This window comes from Hetaerina americana, unplaced genomic scaffold, assembly GCF_022747635.1.
Source record: "Hetaerina americana unplaced genomic scaffold, ioHetAmer1.1.p SCAF_30, whole genome shotgun sequence".
Taxonomy (NCBI): domain Eukaryota; kingdom Metazoa; phylum Arthropoda; class Insecta; order Odonata; family Calopterygidae; genus Hetaerina; species Hetaerina americana.
In genome coordinates this window covers 1,624,772-1,648,834 of record NW_027286875.1, presented here as the reverse complement: position 1 = coordinate 1,648,834, position 24,063 = coordinate 1,624,772, and the positions used below count along the sequence as shown (strand labels likewise).

At 41.6% G+C, this 24,063-nt stretch overlaps 1 protein-coding gene across 7 annotated transcripts in view; it reads left to right on the top strand.

Moving 5' to 3' along the window:
• The window catches only part of LOC139691202 (very long chain fatty acid elongase AAEL008004-like), a 525,450-nt gene that overhangs the window by 368,578 nt on the left and 132,809 nt on the right, over positions 1–24,063 (top strand). For 3 of the 7 annotated variants that reach the window (XM_071588931.1, XM_071588937.1, XM_071588936.1), the window contains exon 1: positions 12,821–13,230. The exons of 3 other annotated variants lie outside the window; for them this stretch is intronic. The gene's annotated coding sequence lies outside the window, so the exon portion shown is untranslated. Of the gene's footprint in view, positions 1–12,820; positions 13,231–13,979; positions 14,142–24,063 lie in introns of those variants that run through there. One more of the 7 variants, XM_071588935.1, reaches the window with a different exon arrangement.

Sequence of the window (24,063 nt, the reverse complement as noted above, 5' to 3'; positions counted from 1 at the left end):
GTTCCATCCCGGCCAGATTTTCGTCATTGCTCATCTTTTAGAGGATGGCAGTCATTACTTCGTCATTTTTTTAAGGTGTCCTCCATCTTAACTTATTCTCCATATTTATATGCTCCATTAAATTTAGCGAATAACTGTCAACAGGCGCATGAATAATAGAAGGGCTTCGGCGTATAATTTTTTATATGTGGACGTGATTTAAATGTGTTGGGCGGTGAGGAAAGCTAACGAAAAAGCTGTGGATATGGTGGATTAAGAAATTTATTTGGTAAAACCCTTCCTCGTGACCGGGTATCTGGCCAAGCACAATGTGGCAACGCTCCTCCAGCCGCCGTACTGCCTCTACGTGACAAAACCGAAATTTCTGTTTTCAAGAATAAAAAGGAGCTTGGAAATTGACCATTTTGGAACGCTGGGTAACGTCAAAGATGTCGTGGCGAGTGTCCTGAACGAGGTTCCCATCGACGGCTTCCAGGAATCGTACCGCAACTAGCAGCGCTGGCATCAGTATGTCGTTGTACAAGGGTGATATTTTGAAGAATTTTTATGTAATTTTTACTTTGATCTGAGATAAATTTATTCCTGGATTTATTCTTCTTATTTTTGGGAAAGACCATGCTATGTGTCATAGTTTGAAAAACTCCTCAAAATGTAGCATTGGTATGTTGACCTATCGATATCGAAATCGAGGGGGATGGTGGCCTTTGAGAATATACTTGGCTTTAATAACATTCAAAATGAATGTTAATTATAGGTCCAGTCCTACTTTTGAATACCTGCTGTCCCGTTACGAACATTACGTTATCTATTCCAGGGTACGTTTCGGTCTCTAACTTAGTGCGATTCGTTTAAAAAATGCATAATTTTCTGCTCGTGAATGAAAATGCTTCTCTTCCTGAGAAGTCCAGATTCAATGGTCACGATAGTCTGCCCCATCGTCACAGTCCTGAAAGTTGGCTTTGATGTATGTGATCCAATACCACTGATCATCTCCTTTCCCCTTCCGCACTCATCCATTCAGGCGTTCTTTTCAATTTTCGTCAAAATCTGTCTCTCTCGAAGGAGATAAATAAACCCGCCCTGAAGTCGGGTTATCTGATGACCCGCTTCTTCTGAGATTTTCATGAACGAATTGTCGTCTGCAAAGATTAAGCCATCTATCTTAATTCCTTTATTCTTATAGACCATTTGAATCCCGCCCATGCCTTGCATTTATCCTCGTCTATTATTTCATTATTTGGGAATATGTGAATCTTTCGCAAATTAGACCCTGCCACTACTACTTATATCGGATGTGTGAAGAACTAATGAGGAAGTGAAGTTAATGTATTAATATCCCTGATAATCTGCTGAATATTCTTGTTGGTAATGGGAATCATTCTCAGGTTTTTTGTTACACGTAGCGCACTTTTCCAGGAGCGTCAAATTAAAGAGGGATGCTAAAGATTTAGCGGAGTCGTACAGTTGACTGCTGATTCATCTGCAGACGTCAACATTAGTAGGCGGGCGAACGAGGAGGAAAATGTAAGACATTCGCTGGTTACAACTTTGAATGGCATCCATTTCGATGTGCCATCCGGTGTATGCCAAACTCATTCCGAAAGCGTCCAGTCCGACTCTCGAGTGTGGAAAGTTTTGAAAATTTCAGGAGTCTCAATTCCATATCGATCATCCTAAATACGACGGAGTACTGTGTTAGTTGAATACTGCGATAGAGGTGAAAATCTTACGCAGTACGGAATGAAGGGAAATAGGATGAGTGTATAATTGAAGGAGAGTTTATTGTATTGTATGGTGTCAGGTTGGACGAGGCTAACAAATGTAGGCGTATAAAAATAGACATTTCGGGCGTGATATGGTGGCATATCATAATTAATTAAAAATTGACAATTTTTCCCACAAAATATATTTAGTGGAAAATATTGCCAATTGTTCATTAAATGTAGGCGTGTTCAGTATGTGACCATCCAAAACGTACTTGTAGCAATAACCTACCAAGTAATTATCTATTGATATGAATTGAATAAAATAGAGTCCTTAGTCGTCACGTTTATTGGAAACTCACTCTATGCCCTTAAGAATGAGAGCTAAAATTTGGTAAATTTGGCAACCGCGTTTTTCAAACGAAAAGACGGGATCGAAACGTTTTGCAATCAAATCCCAGCAGAGTGAGGAGAAAATTCACTCGCCTCCAAATCTTTGCGGTTCTTTGGTGCGCCTCCTGTCAGATCCGCGATTGTTGATTGGCGTGCGTCCGTAACGAAAAATCAATCATTAGTCGGGTGTGACAGAGGTGGGGCTTACCAGACATGATTTTCCGTTGATTTAAGAATTCTTCACTGGTCCCGTCCGATGCACAGCTGATCGATGGTATTCAAATCATGCGCGCGCCCGCTCCTTCCCCTCCCGCTCCGTTTCTGCGAATGAAAACAGCCGGCTCGTTGCCAAAAGCCTTCCCGGATCCTCCCCTCGCATTAAATCGGTGATTCACCCGCGCCGCTCAGTCTCCGTCATACTCCATTCCTTAAGATTAATTTTTCCTTTTGTTTTCTGGTTGTCCTTCGCGCTCGCAAAATGAAGCTGAGAGCAGGGATCGGTTGTTTTTTTCCGCTCCTACCTTTTTGCAATGACCAAGATACGAGAGTCTTCCGAGGTTTAATGTTTTATTTGGGAATACATTGGTAAGAGTTGTACTTCCTGGTGGATGAGTAATAAGCGGACCCATTGAATATCCAGCGACTGAGCCGAGCCATAAGGCGGAGGGGTTACTGTGTTAAAATCTGATTTTTTATTTGCGAAAGTTGAATAATTTACTTAAAATGCTGTGCGTCGTTATATTGTTAGGATATCAGTGACTGTTATTGACGGAATGTCGGCAAGATTATATGCCCGCAAGCGCCTGTATGTTTTATAACGTCTGGGTCCTTGCTTACCCCGCTTACGTTAAATTCGGCCTTCCTTGTTAAAGATCTTTATTGGAGTTTTACTCTGCGAAAGACTGACAATTTTTCTCTTTAGAATTTTTCGTTTTAGTGTTAAGAGGTTCAATCTTCATACTTGTATGAATGTTGCCGAGTAGAATTACAAAAGAATCATCAAGACGGCGGGGTTAAACATATGTTGTTTATTTATTTTGTCGTACATAGTGAATGAAGAATTTATAGGACTTTCTTTTTGCGGTTTAATAAGCTGACTGAAAACAAGTGAATAAAGTGAGGAACCGTTGAATGTAGCGTATTTGGAAGTGTGATCGAATCAAAATTTCTTTAAAAATTTAAAGTTCAAATCTCTGACGTTGCACACATGGAAGTCCACAGTATTTCGTCTGTTTTCTTGGGTTTTCATTTAACTAAAACTAGGTTTTGGTAGCAAAACATACTTATAGTATCAGATGGTTTTGGAGAAGTATGAGTACAAAAATATTAATTCCACACAAATAAGTAAAATAATCTCTTCACAATTCTTAGTGAAATTGAGTAGTTTAAAGCGTGATATGGTGGAATTCGGACATAGAGGTAATAAAGAACGGGAAGTAGCAATTTCCCACTCGATAAATAGTGGAAAATTGCTACTATCTGTTCTTTATTATGCTTGTGAAATACTGCGACGTTACTAACTCATAGAATATAAAATGGTTGATATGCGGGAGCGTTCTTAATACGCTTTATTTGCTACCGTATCACATTATATTATATGTATTTCAAATTGCAGCTTCAGTGGAAGTTTTGGATTTCCTTTTGTGATAAGGAACCAATCCACCTGTCAGACTATATTTGGCCTTAGCAAATGTTGTCGTGTTCCACGCAAATTGAGCAGATCACCAGTTATCAAAGAGGGAATTACGCATATGAGCAGGAATTCAATTGCTGAAAATTCAATGATTACTGTATTGTTAAGTAAATATGCTATGTTAATAAATATATTATATTATTGAATGGATAATATCTTCTTTCTAGTAGAAGTTAAATATTATTCTTGTGGAACCGGTTTCACTCGAGTGGTTTCCGCAATTATTTTTTATAGCTTGAAGTTTACTTTGACAATTTAAACAACGACTTGCACTTTCCAAATGAAAGTATCTTCTCCTGTAAGGGTTGCGTTCATATCTTGTTTTTCTCGTACCAGGCGACTCGTCAATGTTCGTGAAGATATGTTCTGTATGTCTGCGAGTATTACGTCGCGATTTTAAATGAGCTCGTTTTCGTTTGTTTCCGGTTTTGAAATGATTCTCCTGAAGTTATGGTCGGTCGAATTTCGGAGGAGTCGTCTAATGTTTCGTTCCTGCCCATCGGGGGAGCAGAGGTTTCGGGAGAGAGGTTTCTTTGAGCGAGGTTCGACATGACCCCCTAATTTCTCTCCCCTTCTGTTCATAACACTCCCTTCTGGTGACATGTCATTAATTCCTCAGTATTAAGCAGCGTTTCAATAATTCCTCGGCAAAAACAATCCCCCTCGTTTGACTGTTCGTAAAACTAAAATACCATTTGCGTGATTGTGGCATTCATTTTCGTCGAGAAAATAATTAATTATCCATCGGTTAAAATGTCTACCGAGTTGATATCACCTTTCCTGTTTGCCTCCGCTCCGGCGTTACTGTGAATGATCTTAGAGGCAGGTAGGGTTATTCTGTGTCGTAAACAATAATGGAAGGCATGGATTAATCGAAATAAAAAATATCGATGGAGGTGCAGGAATGCGCGAACCAGGCATCTCAGAGGAGGCCTTCGCATTCCCTCTCAATGGGCCTTCCCGGACGTAGAATCCACTCTCTCTGGTCTTCAGGAATTTTCCGTTCTACAGTTTGTATTGATGTTAGTTCATTTTCGATGCCTTGGTAGTAGATAATCAATGACCAGCGACGGTCGCAAATCGAGATATCTTTTTCCCTCGAGAGCGTTTCATTAAAATTTTTTAAATTCCATTTGTTTAATTTTTTATTTCATTTCTCTCTTCCACTCCCCCTCTGCTTTTTTGTAATAATAACCCTTCGTACTGCCTCTCGTCCGTTATGAATGAACGTCGTCCAAATGCATCGATGTAAATATCGCGGTCTCCCGCGTGAACTCGGCGTCGAATCGTGCCTCGCGATCACTTTCGATCGCCTCGGGTTGCCGTGCATAATTCAGAAAACCGTGCCGATTCACCGATTCCTCCTAGTGCATTCCCGGCATATAAGGTGTCCTTCCTCTCGGCGTCGCTGGCTCCTCTCTCTCCCTCGCCGAGTCCTTGGCGGCGAAGAATCGCCCGTCTCGAATATTAATTGATATTAAACCTCGAGTTCCAGTAAATCGTGGCACGCCGCCACGGACGCGCGTGGATGATACTCACGCGGAGTGGACGGTGGACCCCGGCGCGCTACCCCGTCCTCCTTCGCCGAAATCAATTCTTGACGTCGAGCGCACGGTAATGACGGACCATCGGTCCCGGTGTAAACACACATCCGCTGACCTTGGATGTTGAGAGGAAGAGAACAGGAATGGGAAGGCTGGATGAGAATGAGGGAGGGAGAGTCAATTGCCCGCTTTGCGACCTTGTGTCTCGCGGACTCGACTCCCGCTTGAGGCACGCCCGTCTCAAAAGATTCCGAGAGCGACTCATTATTGCGTCATGGGACGCGAGCAACGATTCCTCTGACCGCGAGTCGACTCCGGGATGCCAACGCGTTCCTGAGAGGAGCCGGGAGGAAGGTAGGGGCATTTTGAAAAGGAGGTGGATGAAATAAACGTGGAAGGCACATTTTGACTCTCGATTTCATTGCGGTCATGTCGATGGACTCGGTCGTAGTTTTATGTCGAGGTTTGTCGCTCCCTCATCAGCCTCAAGGCCAGCGGCTAGTGTCCAGCGGAATCCCGGTTTGTTATTTTACCTCTCCGTTTTGTTTTGATGTGACGCCGGCTGACGTTGGAATGGAAGGACGCTGAGGCTAGGCTTGGATGGAAGTTACCTTCTCCCGGCATCAGGGTGTTACGGAGCGAGAATGCAGATTCGATATCCACCTAGCGAAAAGTACATGGCGTTGGGGATAAAATGTTTCTGGTCGTTTCCACTAATGTGCTCCCTTGGCGTAATCAAAAGAACAGCTCTCGGGGTCAATCGGTGTCACGGTATTTTCTCAATTTATCTTGCGGAATCTTAAAAATTTACGAGTGGTGTGCGTAGTTGTGTATCAATGTACGTAATTATAAGATATTGATGGAATTTAGCTTGTTGATGGCAAAAGATTGTTGGACTGACAAGAATGTCCGTCTAGGACAGATATTTAAAACATCAATTCGTGTAATTTCCTGCAAACTTTAGCTCATATAACATATAATCATATAAATATTAGTATCATGCCTATCGCAGTATCTCATTGCCCTAAGATGGCTGCGCCTGTTATGACTCACCGTCTCTCACGCGTTTGCAGCGAGCGTCTCCGCGAAATAAGCGGCAGCAATAACTTCCCTCCCGAAGACACAAGCTGTAGCGTGAGAGAAGTATTGAGTCACGTGTTCCTTGCGCACCCACCGTCGTACCCTGCCGTAGCTGATAATATTGATGTGGCGTTGTAATAAAAATAACAATATACGTCACAATAGATGGTGTTCCTTGTGGAAATACTTAATGGTTTATGGGACAGCAAAGCTTTGTAACTTCAAAATAATACATTTTCCTACGACCGCGATTTTGTACCAATGTAGCGTCTGGTCGGATCGGTCGTCAAGACGGATCTTCACCTACTCTTCATGTATTTCGTCAATGTGATTGCCCGTGTCTAAATGTCTGGGCTTCCCACTCTTACTTCTGGTTTTATGTTCCCCCTACGTCTATTTACGTTTTCATATTCTACCGTTTTTTAATATATTATCATTGCGTTATGTCAAGTTATCTCATATTTAAGTGCCTCATAGTATACTAGTCACAAATTTAGAAGCATATAGCATTGATAAAAATACCCTTCGTTGGATTCAAGGGTTGTCAACTGGTCGCGTACAAAGAGTATTCATAGATGGACTTAGCTCAAATGCAGTGGACTTTATTTCAGGTGTTCCCCAGGGAACTGTTATCGGGCCTCTTTTATTCCTGCTTTACATTAACGATATTGACTTCCTAGTCACTAGTAAAATCGTTTATTTGCCGACAATGCCGTGATTTACCGTGATGTCCGTGATCCTGAGGACACAGTGGCTTTGTCAGATGACCTTAATGCTCTACAACGCTGGCGCGACACATGGAAATCAGAATTGAACTTAAAAAAGTGCGTGGTGATAAACTTTTGGAAAAAGAGCATTTCCTCCCGGACGCCTACTAGGGAACACCGAAATGGAATGTGTAGACTCGATTGAATGCTTAGGCATTACCCTCACTCACGACTCCTGGGTGAAACACATACGGGGAATATGCGGAAAAGCTAACAAAAATTTATCGTTTATTAGAAGAGTACTGAGTAAATGTGATGAAAAGGTCAAAAAGTAATGTTATCCTTCGCTAGTTAGTCCTCATTTAGAATATGCTGCAAGCATGGGATCCTCACTGAGTTAGATTGATTGCCGAATTGGATCGCGTGCAGCGTAAAGGAGCTAGATTTGTAAAAATTGTTAAGATAAACTATCCAAAATATTGGAGGAGCTAGGTTAGGAATCACTCACGGAGGGAAGGTTAAATTTAACTGATTAACCTTGCATACATTAGAAAGATGTCTCTTTTGCAATGATGTTGAAAATGTATTATTACTCCCATCTTACGAGGTAGGCGAGATCATGTCAGTAAAATTAGAGAGATCAAGTGTAGAACAAAGATATTTAAATTTTAATTTTTTCCACGGACGATAATGGATAAGAATAGCATTGTCCAATCGCGTCAGGAGTAAAGTACTCGGGTCAAAATTATTCTGGTGTGTTTTATCCCCTGCCACAGACCCTAGCGGTGGTTTGCAGGGTACTAAAAAAAGATCTTAGCCAAAGAGAAGGCTTTATTTTTATTATAATTATTCTTGTGATTAGGCTTAGGTTTTATACGGACTCGGAAAACTATCACATAGTGATTTGGTTCTCCAAAAAAAACCCGCAGCTCTTCTTGAGCATCGTAAAACGCAAATAACAGTTTCTCGAGGCTGTATGTTCTTTCCTTCTTGCCTTCAACATTGTCTACTTTTTTCTCTCTCTCTCTCTTCCGCACTCGTCTGTCATTATCCACTCAGTCGCGGCCTTCAACAGCCACTGGCCGTTCGTATTTCCTCCGTAGCGTTTTGTCTTCTTCGTCCAATTTTAGGATTTCTCCGTGTTTCTTTCTCTCTGTTCGTGTTTTTTGTCTATCCTGCTATTGTCCCTAGAGCTGGCGTTCCAAGATTCGTGATTGGTTTATAAATTTAGTCATGTTATCATCGTAGGTGGTCCAATTATTATCGATATGTCCCCTTCAACTATTAGATGCCTTGCCTCTTGCTCACGATTCCCTTCTTCTCTTGTTCATGCATTCGACTTACTTTCACTCCATCTGAAAAAGGTTTTCTCTTCCATCTTCTACACCGCTTGCCTGAGATACTCAATTCTATAAAATTTTAAAAGTTATATATTTTTCGTTATCGTCTACTTTTATGTATATATTTAACCTTTCAATATATCCTCTACTCTTTTTTCCGGCCTTATTCGGATATTGTTTAGCATTTTCTTCTCTTCTCCACGGAATTTCAAACGCTGCGCTAATATTCCTCTCTTCTAGTTTATTTTCTTTATAATTGTCCAAACCAACATCCCGAAAGCCTCAATTCTGAGCTCGTTTGCCAGCAAATACCAGGTTTTGGATCCATGCAGCGATACGCTTAATGTGAAAATGTTTACTTATTTTCATTAACTCTTTTTATATGGTAAAACACCATCAATTTCCTGTTTCTTGCATATATTTTCCTTTCGACCGCGTTACTCTTTCCTCAATATCACTACCACTACGCCCGTTCTACTCCGATGTACTGCCCAATGCGCGAACTGCTCCACTCACTTTAGTTTGCGCTCTCCTATTGCAGTGTTAAACTGCGTGCGTATTTTCTGATTTTGTATTATCGAATTACATACATCGGTTCCATTCGGATTAATCTTCATGCAATGCTTCGCGCATGGAACCTTTAATGCGCTTAACAAAAATTATGAGATTTATTTATTGTAATAATTTATCCTTGTATTATTTTTGTAAATTCCCCGTAAGCAATGCGTGCATGTTCCTCCCAGTATTCCGTCAATTTATGTAACTTAGCCTATGTCCTTAAGTCCCGAACCGAATTTTTTTTTTCTCAATAGTTAAATGAATGAAGAATAACGAACCTCCTCGCTGTAATACTAGCACAGCCTTTCAAAAGTTTCCTGCTCAAACTAATTGTAATACTCCCGCCTGTGCAGCAAGGTCTGCAACATAGCTTCCAGCCGGGGGGGGGGGGGGAGTACCAAATAGGCGCATGGTCCATTTGTCAGGTTTGGGCTGGTCTAATCAAAATCTCTGACATTTTAGGCGTGGTGGATTAATGGGTAGAGCGTGAGGCTGTTGATCGGAGGACCCGTATTCGATTCCGAGTGCCGCTTCTGGCAACCCTCAGCTTTTGGATACCAGATCTTTTCCTAGGTACATGGAATGTGAACGTGATTATGAGGACAGGGAAGCTAGAAAATAGCCAGGGAAAAATAGAGAAAGTAGGTATGGATGTGTTGGGTTTTTGTGAGGTTAGAGGGAGATGGGAAGACTGGAGTGATTGTTACTGAGTATTTTACAGTGGGGAGGAGAGTCAATGAAGGGTGGCCGTAGTAATGAGTAGGAAACTGGAGAGAAGGGTAGTTAATATAAATCAGGTGAGTGATATAATTCTATTGGTAGAGTAAAAGCGGATCCGACCAATCTAGTGGTAATAAAAAGATGGAGAGACAGCCGAGGGATTGGAGTTATTATTGAGCACAGGTACAATTTGAGAGAAATGGGATGAGGACTACCCGCGAGAAAAATAATGAGTGTCTCCGTAAGGAGGAAAGCTAAGTAAAACATTAAAGCAGGGGTAGGGGATAAAATAGAGCAGGTGGAGCAGTTCATGTATTTGGGCATTGTGTTAGAGGAAAAGGGACATTGAGATAAAAATAACATTTTCGAAGGAAGAATTATCGGAATTCATTGATGACTGGCACATTGAGTAAAATTATGATTGAAGCATTAATAAAGGTTGTGCGGTCCATAGTGCTTTATGGATGTGAGAGATCTGGTCTGGTCAGGCACAAGAATGAGCGTATATTGTAGGCTTTTGAGAATTGGGAATAGCGAAAAATAGGGAAAATGAGTTGGAAGGAGAGAAACACTAATGCCTTGGTTTTAAATGGAGCCGTCGAAGAGAGGATGTTGCATGGGGAAATCCGAAAATGACAGAGAAAGTGGATGGGTGTAAGAAATATTGAAAAGTGGTGTTATGTTGAATGATGGGATGGAAAGGGAGAACGTTGGGTAATCGTGGTAGAGAAAGGAAAAGAGATGGCTTTTTAGACAGAATGAAGGCAGGCATAAGTTAGGGAGAAATGGATAAATCAACAGTATAGGGCAAATAAAGGGGAAGTTATCGCAAGACGTCGTTGGGGGTCGTCCAAAGCCTTTAAATGGCTAGAATATCTTTAATTGAAGATCTTCCTGAGAAACCACAGACGACGCGGTGAAAGACATTGCCCCCCCTACCCTGATGTGTTTATTCCACACGCCATTGGAATTAGTTACAGGTAAGCTCTGCCCTCTCCTTTCAAATCAACCTTTAAGTTGCTTACTTTGAGGTTGGTGGTTATATTATTCATTTTGCTAACCCAACCAATTGCACTTATCGGGGTCATATTTTGAGGGCAATACGAGATCACCCGTGGAAATATTGGTTTCGAATTACTTATTCCCTCCCTCAAGTGATAAAGGACCGTATAATTGTCATCGATGTCACCCTGCAAATGACTCTGTAGACGTCGTAGTTTAGTTTACTTCGAGAACGTCTCAGTTACGAACATTATGTAATATGTAATGAGAGCGGTGCATGTTTGGAAACAGCCCTTGCCACACACCCAGGCGGAGGGTACCATGTGCTCGTAGATATGCTGGAGGACAGTGACATCTCTGGAAAATTATTCAGGAAGGGAAAGGGACGATAATGATAAATGATGAAGCTTCTTTGGTCTTTCGCCATCCCGCTTGCATTTCAGCCCGCGCGCGCGCATATGGTGGACAACTCTATTGTCGACTAACTTGAAGACCGCGGATATGAATCCGAATACTCGGCTTTGTTGTCATGTCACGTTAAGAGGGCTGAGGCGTTCCTGTAATCCATATATTTCACTTTCTCACGTTCCATTCCATTTTGTTCCGTCGCGCAGCGGTATTTTCTGAATGGACCGTCTCGTACTGAGTGAAAACAGTCATTGGATCGTCTTGTGAAGGCGATAAATTTCCTGAACTAAGGCATAAGTAATCCATACGAAATCCTATCCATATCTCAATGTTTATTATATTTCTTCAGTTATATATTGAGTTTCCTTGTGCTCTGAAGTGCAATGTAACATTTAAGCGAGTTTATCTCAACAAGTTTGTATTAACTAGGAAAACCATTGGAAAACTCTCATAAAAGTATCGTAATTCGTTGCGTTAAGTGATTTTTTTCCCTGGCTCAAAGAGGAAGTCTCTAATTATATTTAACTTCGGTGGGACTAGCGTTATTTAAGATGGGGCTCGGGTGGGACTTACGATAGCGCATGACAAGTAATAATTCTTGTTTGAGAGTATCCATGTATGGTCTGTAAAAACAGGAAGTTCAATCCATACTCATTTTGAAATCAGCATCTGAAATTTGACAGGATAAACAGATAATTTGACGAATGACTTCTTTCGTATAAGTTGAGATAAATAAAAAAAACTTAACCGGTCGGGCGTGAATGTTTGTCATTCAGCTTACGAATCTCAAATGACCAGAAGTCAATGCCTGAAACTCAATCCCTTTATAATGTTATTGGAGCGAAATGACTTTAAACCCCTTTATTCTAACCATCGCTACAAGGTCTCATAATGCAAAAACGTAGATCCCTCTCCCTGAATGTTTCCCGTCAATTGCAATATCCACGAGGAAATGAATCCCATTGCCGCCCATTCGATCGCCTTGCGCGTCAACGACACCCGGGGGAGGGGGTCGGGTCGCGCGCTGCGTCCACACCACCACCGTCCGCGAGTCGCCGCAACCGCGGCAGCGGAACCCCCCGCGCCCCGTATCGCGAAAAGGGTTGTCGGACTGTGTCGCGCGTAATTTTTTTCCGCAATAGCCGCCGAAGAGCCACGAGTTTTCATTCCGCACGCCCCTTCCCTTTGCTCCGCCCCCTCCTCCCCCTGTCTTCCTTCCATCCCCACCTCTTCTTCTCTCTGCCGTCATCGCCTCGTGGTATGGTCCGCTCCTTCTCGTCCCCACCTCAACTATCGTCTCCCTCCCATCGGCTGGAGAGAGAGAGAAGTGTTGAGCAAGGTTTGTTGTGAAGTAAGGTGGGCAATCGAAGTGGCGAAGGAGTTGGTGTGTGCCACAGTCGGAGAAATGCGTGCTTTGAGGGGAGGGATATTCCGAAGTTGGTGCGAGAGGAGGAGGAAGGGCAGGTAAACGATAAGGTGGTGGGGGCGTATGTGGAAGGGGGCCGCGGGGCAGGAGGGAGAGTCGTGTCCAGCGACGAGGTGGGAGGGAGGCGGAGTGTAGTGTGCATAAGCGATGGGGGGAGGCGATGAGGGAGTAGGGGCGGGGAAAGGTGGAGAGAGAGAGAGGATAGGTGGAAGGGACTGCGCTCTCTCGAGTCAGTCGCGCTTCTTCTCCCACGCCGAGCAGTCGGACGGTTCGCTCCCTCTCCCACGTCCTCCTCTCCGCTGAGCGGGCATCGAGCGCGCACGGGCCGAAAAGAGAACCCGGGGGGAAGCAAAGCAGAGAGTCCCCAGACGGAAGGTTCACTCCTCGCGCTCTCTCCGGAGCCCTTTTCGTTTTCTTTGTTTTCCTTTTTTGAGGAGGGCACCGGCGAAGTCAAACACCACCCTGCGGGTGATCCCGCGGACTGTTTGGTTATCTCTTGTTCGCACGGAGAGGGACGAATTCTCGAAGCACGCACCATCGACGTCTTCGCCGCCGTCTGATTCCTCTTCGTCTCCAGCGCCGCCGCCACCACCTGTTGTTCTCATTGGAGTACACACGTGTTGAGAGATACACGAGGCGGACGAGGGCGTGTGAGGGTGAGAGTCGTCACTTTTTTGAAACAAAATATAAGTTTTTAGATGTACGGATATTTATATATATGTAACATATATATATTTTTAAATAATATCTACCTGCATATATTTCCAAATATAAGTTTCTCGTCTGCGGGATTCGTGCGTGACCCGCTCAAGGGCGAGAATCTTTCCAACGACGATTTCATGGAAACCGCTTTTGTGGTATCCGGAAGGGTGTTCGAGGGAGGGAGAAGGTTTGTTGCTTCTTTGGAGGGATATGGGGGAGTAGAGAGGAGTAGGCAGTGAGAGGACAGTCGTCGCTTCGTATTTGGGTTGGGGGAACCACGGATATTAGCTCGTGGACTCATTAAAGCTGTCGGAAGTATCGAGGCATCCTCAACATCATCTTCCCTCTCTCACACGAGTGCCGAGAAGGAGAGAAAACTCGGAAGTGTTTTGTTTCGGGGTGACCGGTCAGTGGAAGTTACGAGTTTTTGTGGTCACCGTGCGTGTGCGCGTTACTATTGCCGTTAGGGCATAAATAAAAGAGGACGCAAAAAGAATTCAGTGCTCGCTCTACAACGCTACAGAGAACGGAAACTTAGTGATGAAGTAAAGTTTAAATAAATACATAAGGTTAGTTTACCTCTATTGCATAATTTTCGCTTCGTTTCCTTTCCCTCCACCCACCCACTCGTCAGTTAGGAAGTCCTCGCCGGGACGCAACTCGAATGTCTTTTGTTCCCCTGCTCAGAAAAGAGTCTCGTTGTTGTTGCCGGAGGGAGAGAAGACATCGGTGATCGTTTGTGAGGAAAATTTTTGAGTTGGGAGAACCCTTTTTATTAACTAAGAGTGTAGAAGGAAAACGGAAACTGCGTGGCCGGCAGTTTGGTTGAGGTAGCAGATCCAGTTGGTGTCTTAATCTCTCGGAGGTGAGTAGTTTGGATTATCATCTTATTTGTTTGACAAGAAAATGTCTAAGTAATACACCAACCGAGTAATTTACATGTTTTACTCCAATGCCGCTGTCGTGTAGTTAACCCGCCATTTGCGTCACTCTGATCCAACATTGGATGCTATTTCTAGGAAGTGAGTGCTCTTTGCTCCTATTATAGGTATTCCATTTTTGTCATAACTCAAATTTGTTGCGCCCGTTTGTAATATCGATTCCTTCTTTTGCTCCCGTCAGTCTTTCAATTCAATGTTGCACATTTTTCAAGTGTTTATATCGAAAATTAACGACAGCAAGAGCTAAAGTGGCTCATTTCGAAATTTAAATCGCTGGTAATGTAACTTGAATTAGCGTGGGAAGTTAAATTCGTTCTTCGTTAGGGAAAAGTCGAAATTTATCTCATTTTAATACGAGTGATCACTATTCGCGTATTAAAGATCAAATTCAATATTTGGTGGTATTCGTCTAGTGTCTAGTTATGATAGCAGCTGGTTTGGTGAACTGAAGTGTGTCTTTGTTTCGCAACTCCTCATAATGTCATTGCAAGCGGTCTTCACACCTGATGCTCTTACTGAGCGTTCGAAATTATTCGTGCGTACCACAATCTACTCGTACTATCACTCAATACTTGGCACACTGTATTTAACACCTGGTGAAATCGACGAATAAAGCGTACTGAAGTAATGAATTTCATAACATCATCATTTAAATCTCTTTGAAAAAGTGAAAAAATTGTATATAGATAATGTATAGCTGTAGATTTTGTTTTGCAATTAAGGATATAACTTCGACCCAGAATGTTAGCATGAATCCTTCTGAATTAGTTTCTCAATGTCCTTGGAACTTGACATTTAACTTGTCACTCGCATACTACCTTATTGATCTGAGGTCTTACAAATCAGTTGTTCCTCCTGGTTATACTTTCCCAAATTTAATTACATTTCAAGTTTTCACCGCCGGCCCTAACGATTGGAATCTGCCTCGGGTATTTCCTGACCTCGTATTCGGTAAAAATTGGACCAGGGACAACGACGTTAGCCGTGGCAAAAATTTGACCTCAGGTTTCGAAAATTTCGTAAGATTTTTCTCGGCCATGCATCTGAATTCGGACTACCTTCAAATGTTAAATAATCAATCCATCCTCCCCGCGGATTTCTCTCCACTTCCCTTCACGATCGTCATTATCCCAAATGCACCCGTAGTTCGCACCTGTCAATAACGTCACTTCGCGGGAGAGATTTGTTTTAATTTTTTTCCTCGCGTCATAAGTGTCCTCTCTCTCTCTCTCCTGGCGGTAGGCATTTGCGGGAAAAGCTTTCTTCCGAAAGGTATTTACGCGGGAGAGTGATGACCCTTCATGTTCTGCGTCCGACGAAGGTCTTTCACTCGTTCAAGAGCCAGGGTATTTGCGCGTGCAGCTCCCCGATTGGCTGAGGAGGTCAGGTTCGAGGATAAATAGTAGAAGGCTATCAAGGTAAGGCTTTTACCTTCGGTGACCGCCGCCAGAGCTGCCGCTTGTCCAAGGCAGCCAGAGTCGTTGATTGATTGTTCGTTAGGCGTGAGGCGTTATCGACATTTGGGAAAAAAACAACTGTGGTCTTCATTTGAAATTACTGTCCGAGGAAAGGACTTAACTTATTGTTTGTTCTTAATCATCATTCTCCTTGCATTATCCCTCTCCATTAAATGGTTGAAATAATTTTACCAGAGTCTGTTAATAGTTTGATTGCTGCTTTTTCCTCAGGCGGTGCTTGTCGAAATTATTTCGAAATAATTAGTCCCTTTGACGACCTAATTTCGATGTGATATTTATTTTGTTGTTCTCCCCAGTTGATTAGTGGATTACTTAAGGTATTGAGATAACATTCAACGCAAACTTTGGCTGTCGAAACTCGAACTTTTATCTTTTTCCTCAAACAAATTTAGAAACTAGCCTCCATGAGGGATAAGGTTAATTCAGGTTGGCCTGAGTTAACATAGAATGATCGTTTGATAAATATGTTTAAAATTTGGAAACCTCGTTGAATTAATGCTCGTTTTGCCATGGCCATTAGTGGTCATTATATCATTTTACTTCGGGTCACATGAACTTTATTACCGAGATTAGAGTGAAGTGAAAAGTCTAAAATGAAAATTTCCTAACTGACTCTGCGTTAGTTTTTTTAATATTTGGCAGTTATCGTCTGCACAGTCAGTTGTTAATTAACTTATATCAAGTAGGTTACGTAGTTGATTAACATATATCGAGCAAGTGAAGGTATCAAATTTATGAATATGAAGAATGCCCTTAGATATCTTTGTCACAGGCATTTAACTGTAAAATGATATTATACCCCATTTTAACTCGGACATTTTAATCGATTTTACCGACGCAGGACACTTAGAGTTGTCGGAGATTATGAAAACGAGTATTGGAAAAAAAGTTTGAAGGATATTTTTACGGAATTTAGGTTTAATCGTTGTACTTACTTACTTTAGACGACTTATTTTTTATCACATATAGGTAAGCTTAGGCACACCACCACGTTCCTTTTTTTCTCATTTATAACCTTATAATGAAGTTTTGTTCGGTATGCTCTTCTTGGGCGTGCATCGTTGTTCTATCGCGATCGACTTGAACAGTTCTTCTCATACTGCGATTGTTACCCTTTTGTTGCTATCCCTTTGTCTCTTATGATGTGTTGCGCATTGGTTTTATTTTGGTGGCATGCAACAGGTCGTCAGGAAAACGCCGCCGTGGAGCACCGAGCGTTGGACCCGTGCACTCCGCCCACTTTGCAACTTCCTTTTCCATTGCGTCATTAGCGGGACGGGATGAATTGAAATGCCGTCAGGGGATGAGCGCCTGTCTGCGTGGTCGCCACTCGCATCTTTATCTCAGAGTCCTTCGTTGGATTCCGAAACAATCTCGCGAGGGAAGCGTAGTGAAACATGCGTCAAAGTTTGCTTTGATTGGCTAATTAGAATTCCTCACGGTCGGAAAGCAATGTTCTCTAGGATAGTCGAACTAAGCGTGAATTTTTTTTAACTTCAGGGCCACCGTGTTCATTTTTGCACTCGGAAGTGGGTAGGTTTCATGTATTTAACAGGCATGTGTGCATATTTTTTGTGCGTCATTTAGCCTTGAGGATCATACGGCTTGTAATTACCCTTTAAAAGTGAACTGTAGTTGTTTGCACGTCCGTTATATGTATCATGAGGAATTAATTTCTTTCGGTCGCATATCTTGAATGATTTTCAGTCACTTTGTGGTAGCTAAGCTCCTCGAAAAGTTGCATCCTATCACTTTTTCAAACGTGCATTTGAAAGTATTTACGAGAAATGTTCAATCTAAGGATTGAGTGCAGTAGGCCTGCATGAAAAAATTTTACTGTTGATAGCAGTGATGTTTTAAATTGTTGTGATATTTAATAATTTCGATTGCTTTGATAGGTAAACAGTAATGATGTAATTGACTTAGTGAAACTATTGGCTATGCCTACTAGTTCACAGCTTTTGTTTTTTTATGTGCTATTTTTTTTAAATACGCTGCTCTTTCCTCATTATGGTATGTAGCATGGTGGGAATGGTAGATTGGTAATATGAACTAGTATGTGTTCCTTGCTCGTAATTTTTGCGTGGGGAATTTCATTTTAGTAGCAGCGATTTCGTTTTTAACGTTCTCTGACAGCTGAGGTCATATTATAAAAGCATCAAATGAAAGTTGTTTGAAATAGAATGATAATGGATTATAGTTTGTATAGTGATATGCTATGCGATTAGATTTTCATATTTCTTATTGTGAAATATTTGGAAGAAAATGGACTCTTTAACGTCAGTCAAGGCATTCCTGTTGGTCCGTCTGTTTGTAGCTTTCAACCGGGCGGGAACCTCCCTCATTCCCCACCCCAGAACTTAGGATTAGTCAGAAAGATGAAAATTTGGGAAAACTTGAGCGGGAGGAAGCCAAGGTCACCATCTGTCCCCATTCTCGGAGTGCGAGGTCGTAACACCCCAAGGATCATTGGAAGTATATTTCCTTCGTGGGGGCGCACCCCTCTCTAGGGGTGCGGCGGATCAGGGCCGCCGAGGCGTGTGAAGTTCGATTCGTTTGTGCGATTTATGATTTTTTCGGCGATGGCCTATCAATTATCATTCAAAAAGTTGTGAACTCAGTCTAACGTGGGAGCAGCATGGAGAAATCGTATCGTTAATTCTGCTGTTACTCTGGAATCAGTAGTTCTTAAGGCTTCTGTTGTGGAAACACCTTTTGGCATGCTCGATTGTGTCTATCATACTTAGTTTATATAAGATGCCTGTTAGTTAATAGAAGGGATGACATAAAAATGAGGATTCGGGGGAGAATGCGTGCACTGAATTGATAGCAATGAACTAAGAGAAACAGTAATGAGGGGGAGAGAATTAGCATTAAGATGATAATAATAGCTAATTATTTCACCGATATTTAAGTTAATGTTCTGGATTTATTTTTCAATGTTATCACCTGTATTGTATTGCCACTTTCATGTGTTTCTTATCAGAGCCTGAGTGAATTAAGAGTAAAAAAGTAATCAAGGAAACAAAAGTTAACCTTTGAAATTCTTCCACTGGTATCAATTCAACGCTTGTCGGTTCGTCACCAATGGCCGTTACGACTCTACCGCTTTGTGTTTTACACTTCTTCGATTTAAAAAAAATGAAAGTTAGATTAATATAAACGTTTTTTTGCCATTTTTAATCTCTAATTGATATTTTTCGTAGAGGTCTTTATTTTTAGGAATTTCAGGTAAGCATGAAGTGGCAGAGTGATATCTTCGTAGTGAAGTATTGCTATGAGAGTTGGACCCTACCAGACATTTAGGGAGCCGTGAAAAAGCTAGATGTTGAAACATTTACGGGCCGTTTTTTTGCAAAGAATTATGGTTAGATCTTTGATATATCTTATAACAACTGTATGTGGGAATTCTTGGAATCTGCACTATTATTGTTCGATAGCCAACTCACTTTCTAGAAGCTTCGCTTTCGAATTCACATCATATATAAAGTTTCAGCACGCGCGTTGAGAGTTACAGCACTGACTCTTAAGTGTCTTGCTGCATTCCCTCCTTTCATTAGTAGTCAACCACCAATGCACCATTACAAACTCTTGATACCCAAAGGATTCTCGTCAAGTATTCTAATTTAACTAATATCACAATAGACGGTGGCAAGTACTGAAGGGAAAATGATTTTTTTTCATGGATCTCGTGAAAGAAATATCCTCGAATTTAGGCGCATTTCACAAGATCCTATTGCTATCTGCGGGGTATAACCATGGTCCGCCGCGAGAGCCTTCGTAGGTTGTGTTTGAAGTCTTCTTCTCCGGCTCTTGTCCTTGGCCGATGATGTCAGACGCGGGAGAGGTAAATGGTGTTATGTTGATGATGATGCATGCTCGGGCCCTCGTTGAACCTCCAGAGGCTCGAGTCGTGCTTTAGACAATTTAATCCTTCCCCGTTGTCGATTGCATAACCTTTAAAATATTTCCTCTGATCCCACCATCTCGGAGATATTTTAAAAAAATTTTTCCTGTCTTTCAAGTGTGTGAAGGCGCAAGTTTATTTTTTTTTAAAGAACGATCTTGTTTTCCGCGGAAAAAGCTCTCCAAACATCCACTTACAGATAAATGGCATTAGAGTCCACGATGTTTGTTCCCATTGCTGCCCTAAAAATTCTACTTCAGTCTGGTGCCACTTCATCCTCTGGCCTAATCCTATTTTTCAAGGTTGTACCTGGGACTCGTAATCCTTCCCTCTATCGCAGACTCCTTAACATTCCATTAGCATTCAGTTTGCCCTGCGACCATTTTAGTCCTGCCTAGAATTTCTATCAACAGCCTTCTCTCATCCCCTATCACACCACCCAGAACTTCTTTTTTTTTCCCGTCCATTTCACCTTAACTGTCATACCAGTGATTTGTGTAGATACGGGAAAAAATAGGTTTCGCATTTTGAACGGAATGAATGGAAGCAGGACGTATGGAAAGTTGAAGACTTTTGTATTATATTACTCAAGAGTGTTAAATGTTGTGCCGGGGGAAACTTGAGACCTGTAGCAGTGCTTAGTTTGATGGTTAATGCAAAACCAATTCTGGACCATTATACTACCCTTAGAAAATAACCTGGGGCGCAATTTCAAGGGATTGGAAGTTGCATTGGGCAGAAAAACCTTACGGTGACGTTCTTGTGCTTGAGTTTTTGTTACCAAATCATTCCCGTTTGGACATATAATTGAGTGAGTTACCTCTTGAGAGATGAGTATAGAATTCTGATAAAGAGAAAAGTGTCATGGAAGAATCGAAGACTACGTCCCTTGCCATGGTGTGCCTAAATTTCGAACTAGATTTCCCTCGTGTGCCGTCACCTAGCGATAGATTTTCATTTTGGTAGTGTGGGTATATTTCAAGTGGAACACTCTCGTACTTGCCCGTAAATCTACCAGGTTCACCAATCGCCCTTCATCCATCGCAGCTCCTCTGGGTTCCGTGTTTTCCTTGCCCTTCTACGCCGAAATTCCCAGTGCTCTTATTCTTCTCAGTGTCACGATGACAGCACATAGGGAAAGTCATGGGAAGCTCCATTGAAATAATATCCATTATTATTATTATAACCTTGTTTATTTCTCGCCATAAAGTTGTTTATTCTGCAAATCTCAAGTAGAAGCCCAATTGCATTTAAATATTTTGTGGATGAATTATTCTTTTTTCTGATGGAGCAAAGATTGCCGGGTTGAAATTAAAATTTTTTGTTTTCTTACGTTCTTTCTTTTAATATCTCCATCTGGTTTCAATTTTTTATCGATTTAATTATATTCACAAGTAATAAGGTGTTATTCGTGATGAACATTCTCATGCGTTTCATATTTGTTTTCTTTCAACTTTAATGAAAAGGTGTCTAAGTTTTTTAAACTGATCTCGTGACCCCAGGACAATTTGAAAGATTTTTACGTGCGTTATTTTGTATTCATTCTACATGCTTCTGTAATTCCTTGAGAGCAACCGAGTGAAAAGAGTCTGGGTGATTATAATTATAATATCACCAATGACAGTAACTATTAGCAAAGGAGAAGGAATGAAGAGAACTTTTCAGAACAGTAGACTTATGCAATATTTCAAATGTATACTTGTAAAACATTAGGTTATGCCGGAAAAGAAAGAAATACTTGGTTGTTCCACATATATTTTATTAACACGACCTAGGTTTCGACTTACAAAGTCATCATCATCACCTGATGATGACTTTGTAAGTCGAAACCTAGGTCGTGTTAATAAAATATATGTGGAACAACCAAGTATTTCTTTCTTTTCCGATATGAATCGCTTCCACAAAGTGACGCCTCAGACAATTTTATTCATTAGGTTATGCATCAGTGACAGCATACATTCATCAAGTCTAAGGGGTATCCAGCTATGCTGAAAGGCTACCCAGAATATATTATAATAGTGTGTTCAAAGACCCTTTTAGACTTGGAAATTTTACTCTTGGAATCGTGAAAAGGTGGAAACACATACGAGTATACTTTAATTCTGATTTTACTGGTAAGCACGCGATAGTGATAAGTTTATTCAAAATAGTAGATACCTAAATTTTATAATAGTTTTTCATAACTACAGCATGATACATTAAATTACACTCCCAGCCTACCCGAATATGTTTGTCGTGCCATATTGTAGTGCAGTCAGTAACTCTAGTCAACAGAAAGTGGATTGGATTTGAGCACCATCCCCGTTGAAGCTGGGAACAACGGAACTTTAGCCTTTTAGCTTTTCATTATTATTTTTCATTAGAGGTCTGTAGTTAACCCATAGCTTTAAGGAGATACGAATTAAATCGTCAGGGGACATGCCGGGGGGGGGGGAGGCTTATATTCTTATCCCTATTTGCTTGTAAACGAAACGCGGCGTCTTAATTAAATCTTCGATGCATCTTTCTTGAGTACTCGATATAAGCCTTCTCCTAAGGTAATTAGGTTGGCTTGAGATAATTTCTTTTTAAGTCTCCCGAAAATGGATTTCCAACACATTAGTGCCCAGTGAATAGCTTCCCCCCTCATTTTCTCGCTTGCCCACCCCATTCGTATTCACTGTGTGCCCTTCCACAACCCCCTTTCCCGTCCATGCACTTGCCCCATCCTTTGGCCATTTCACAAGAGCGCATCTCCTTTCCCTCTCGATCCGTCTCTCTCTCTCTTTCTCTCCCGCTGGCTCCTCCTTTTCTCCTCGGCCCGAGAGAGAAAATCTCGTGGCGAAATGTATATACTACCCAATCGATAAACGCACCTCTGTCCCCCATGTGGCTCGCGTCGCATCGCCGTCGTCGTGTCCTTTGCATTAAGTGTGTTCCGAGCTTCCCTGGCGCCCCGCCTCTTCCATCTTCGCCCGTCTCGTTCAATTTAAGCGTTACAAGAATCTAGAATTACGTAAACATTTTTTGCAGACAGCGGCCACGTTAACTGTAAGTGTAACCTGTATAGGGTGAATGGATTGTTTCAAATACTTAAATGAGTATTCCGGCATCGGGAAAAAGGACGTATCAAAGGAATTGCGGAGAGATAATTAAACTTTTACGAGGGTTTCTTTTATGAATTTCATTTAAATGCCAATCTTTAAAATGCGTATTCAATGAAAGAAGAGCTTTATAGGATCTTGCAAGTTAACTGTGGCGTTTTGTGGGTCAAAACCATGATTTCAGAAAAGGGAATAGGAAGTAAATATTGAAAATAAGTAAGAGGTTTTAAAAATCGAGTATAAAGGGTAGCCTTACGACGCATATCTCTGGAATAATGGCATTAAGGCCTACCATAAATGTTAACTATAACGGTTGCTGCGGAATTGATCAAGCATGTTCCTGGAACCTATGCCTCGCTACTTCTTATTTCTCTGTGGCATTCTTCATTTTTTTATGGGAGCATATATGAATGGATTTGCAATTTTATGTGTGCAGCAGTAAATTCTCTCTGTGCATGAATTAGAAGAAGATGATGTTGATTGCAAATGTTTCCACAACTCTCACGAGCGAAGACAAGCATGTTTCAGTTGGTGTTTTTCATAGTCAAGCGTGCGTTAAATCTTCCATTTTATAGAATCCGCGCCCTTGACTATCGAACCATCTGCGTCAATATCAATACCGGTTCTGTATTGTTTTTCTTCAGCAGAATTTCAGCAAAATTGCAATTTCACCCGTAATTATTTCCACTTCGTGTTGAGTCCTGTGTTTTCCCCAGCTCTCACGTCCTCCGTAATTCTCTATGCCCTCGATCCCCGTCGGTTCGACGGAGGAGGGATAATAGTTGTGACGCAAAGTGCGTACTTAGCGTCACAACCATTAAAGGAGGATGTGGTATGGCAAAGTGTGGCTGTGTGTGATACGAGGGATTGAAGGGAAGGTGACGTTTTACAGAAATAATGCTAGTCTTCCGATTAACGTGACGGGTTCAATGGGGAACCATTTCCAGCTCCAGAAGGCGAAATGACAGATAGTGACCCATACGGATATTTAATGGGTAAAATTCGAAAATATACTGTGAGGGTCAAAGGCAGCTCTGAGGTAAGAGTTTCGGGGGTTGAAAATTGTGAAATTGTTGGCAATGTGTGAAAAGGGGAATGGTGGATTGAAAAACTCATACAAGTTGCATGTCATACTGCATTTATCCGAAAAGGTAAACGTTTTTAATAATTAACTTTGAAAAGTGACGCGATCTCTATCTGCAGCATATCTCAAGATCGGCTACTAAAAGCCAGGAATGGCATATACATAAATTACGGATGACCTCATATATTATCAAGGCAAAGCAACATAGAAACATTGAACGAGGTTCTATTTTTGTTTCCTTTCGATAAAACGGCGTGTCTTTTTCGTAAACGTTTTCCCTTCCGCCTTTGCCGC